General features: G+C 45.5%; 1 pseudogene; it reads left to right on the forward strand.

Moving 5' to 3' along the window:
• Positions 1-990: 990 nt before the first annotated feature.
• LOC113931025 lies at positions 991-1,805 on the forward strand (annotated as a pseudogene).
• The last annotated feature ends 1,232 nt before the right edge of the window (positions 1,806-3,037 follow it).

Genomic DNA, 3,037 nt, shown 5'->3' on the forward strand with positions numbered 1-3,037 from the left:
TTAGCTTGGCCATAGAGAGATCCTGTAACTCACAGAAGTCTTCTCCCACCTACATCCTGGATAAGCCATCATTGTCAATAACATTATCATCTTTGCCATCTTCACAATAGAACTTCAGGGATTATTATTCACATCTCAAAAGACGTACTTCTTCCGTGGCCCCAGCAGCTTTCTTAGGCCACTGTTCCTCAAAAGCCGATGTACTCAAAATCACCTCAAAATCCTGTTAAAAACACATATTTCTGGACCCCCACCCGCAAGGGTTTTCATTCAGTAGGTGTGGGGTGGAGCCCAAGATTCTGCATTCCTAACAAGTTCCCAGGTGATGCTGATGATGCTGGTTCACAGACCACAAACTGAGTAGCACTGATCTAAAACTCCCTTCACTTTCTAACGTTCTTTCTCCCTTCTGTCTATCACTTTCCCCCTTGTCAAGTAAAGCCTATCACTTTCATTTCAATTCCATTCCTATATCAATTATCTGCTGTATTAGAATTCACTTCAGCTGCAAGTGATAGAAAACCCAAAATAGTAGTGCTTTAAACAAGATAGAAAGAAGGTTCCTCTAAGATACACATAAGCAGCCCAGGACTGGTAGGTTATCAGCTCCATGAGCATTGGGTCCTAAATCCCTTCTATCTGGTTGTTCTTCCATTCCCAACATACTGCTTCCACCTCAGTCTCATAGGCCAAGAACTATAGTTCTAACCATTAGGTCCACATTCCAGCCAATAGGGGGAAAAATGATAGAAGGCAGACGCCTTCTTTTTAAGAACACTTTCTGGAGGGGCGCCTGGGTAGCTCAGTCAGGTAAGCATCTGACTCTTGATTTTGGCTCGGGTCTTGATCCTGGGGTCCTGGGATAGGGGGCCTGCTTCACCTTCTCCCTCTGCCCCTCCCCACCGACTCATGCTTTCTCTTGCTCACTCTCTCTCTCAAATAAATCAAATCTTTAAAAAAAAAAAAAAACTAAGGTTTTCTCTCTCCTCCAGCAACCCAAGATGCCGAAAGGGAAGAAGGCGAAGGGGAAGAAGGTGGCCCCGGCCCCTGCTGTCATGAAGAAGCAGGAGGCCAAGAAGGTGGTCAGTCCCCTGTTCGAGAAGAGGCCCAAGAATTTTGGCATCAGACAGGACATCCAGCCCAAAAGGGACCTCAACCGCTTTGTCCAATGGCCCCACTACATCCGGCTGTAACGGCAAAGGGCTATTCTCTATAAACGTCTAAAAGTGCCTCCTGCAATTAACCAGTTCACCCAGGCCTTGGACCACCAGACAGCTGCTCAACTGCTTAAGCTGGCCCACAAGTACAGACCAGAGACAAAGCAGGGGAAGAAGCAGAGATTGTTGGCCCGGGCCGAGAAGAAAGCTGCGGGCAAAGGGGATGTCCCCACTAAGAGGCCACCTGTCCTTCGAGCTGGGGTTAACACTGGCACCACCTTGGTGGAAAACAAGAAGGCTCAGCTGGTAGTGATTGCACATGATGTGGATCCCATTGAGCTGGTGGTTTTCCTGCCTGCCTTGTGCCATAAGATGGGGGTTCCCTACTGCCTACTTATCAAGGGGAAGGCCAGGCTGGGCCGTCTGGTCCACAGGAAGACCTGCACCACTGTCGCCTTCACACAGGTCAACTCGGAAGACAAAGGAGCCCTGGCAAAGCTGGTGGAGGCCATGAGGACCAACCGCAATGACAGATACGACGAGATCTGCCACCACTGGGGAGGCAACGTCCTGGGCCCGAAGTCTGTGGCTCACATCGCCAAGCTGGAAAAGGCAAAGGCTGAAGAACGGGCCACCAAACTGGGCTGAGTGGACGCTGTTGAATTTTCTGTACATAAAAGTAATAAAACATTGTGTTTCAACCAGTGTCAAAAAAAAAACAACAAACTAAGAAAACATGGCAAATAAGTAGTTGGCTATCAAAGGAGACAGCCTTACATCAGGAATCTTGTATTTTTGAATGCAGCCCTAAAGAGGCTTGCCTCTAAGAGGGACATTTGGCTCACTACGTGTCATAATAATTCTTGTTGCGAGGTATATGTAGAGAGAGGCACTTCGAAATAAGTGTGCTTAGCCATAAGTAAATATCTCACACAAATACACGCGAAATTAGATAATAAAGTCTTTCAAAAGAAATGTATATAACAAAGTAATTTGGCACACATAGCAAATTATCTTGTTTAACTTGTTTTTCAACTGTCTAGATGAAAACTAGAAAACTGTGGAAAACTATCTTGTTATTCAACTGCACTTGTCAATCCGCTTATTTTTTTAATGTATTACAGTCATTGCATCTTTGTATCCAGGAGTTCTTTCACTTAACTTTGGCCCGACATGATTGCTGCACCAAATATTAATAATAATAGCAAGAAGAAGACGGAGGAGGGGGAGGGAAAGAGGGGGAAGAAGGGAGAAGGGGAGGGGAGGGGAGGAGAGGAAGACAAGAATGGGCAAGGAAGAAATTTTGTTGGAAATTGGATTTTCCTGAGTTTCTTCTCAAAACTTTCCAATGCTGGTGAGGAAAATAGTATGGGAAAGACAGACTGTATGCACCTATAAAGCCTATGGTTTGATAGTAAACCCAATTTGTTTTGGGGCCCCTTGACTGCAGAGGTGAGACCCTGTAAATCTGTCAATCTAGATGGACCCAAACCATGGCTCAAAATGAATTTATGATCTCTGGCACCTGCTTGTTACAATTAGAAACCTTGCTTTCTGACCATCTCTGATCTCTGCATGTCTAATTTCTGACGCTTACCTGGCTTTTATCATGGAACTTAGCCTTCATCGGCCTTTTAGTCTCTGTTCTGATCTGGGCTTCTCCCTGCTTCGTGGATTTATATCAACCGTGATTTCACTCCTGAAGTCAAGTTCTTGACTTTGTAGTTAGACCTCATCTCCACTCCTACTTCCATTTCAGCATGGACGCTATCTGACCATACTGGATTCCTCAACTTCAGGCTCAATGGTACTCAACCCTGGCTGCACATTAGAATCATAAAGAAAGACTTAAATACTATCAACACCTGGGCCCTCCCCCT

The sequence above is a fragment of the Zalophus californianus genome, chromosome X, assembly GCF_009762305.2.
Source record: "Zalophus californianus isolate mZalCal1 chromosome X, mZalCal1.pri.v2, whole genome shotgun sequence".
NCBI classification, from domain to species: domain Eukaryota; kingdom Metazoa; phylum Chordata; class Mammalia; order Carnivora; family Otariidae; genus Zalophus; species Zalophus californianus.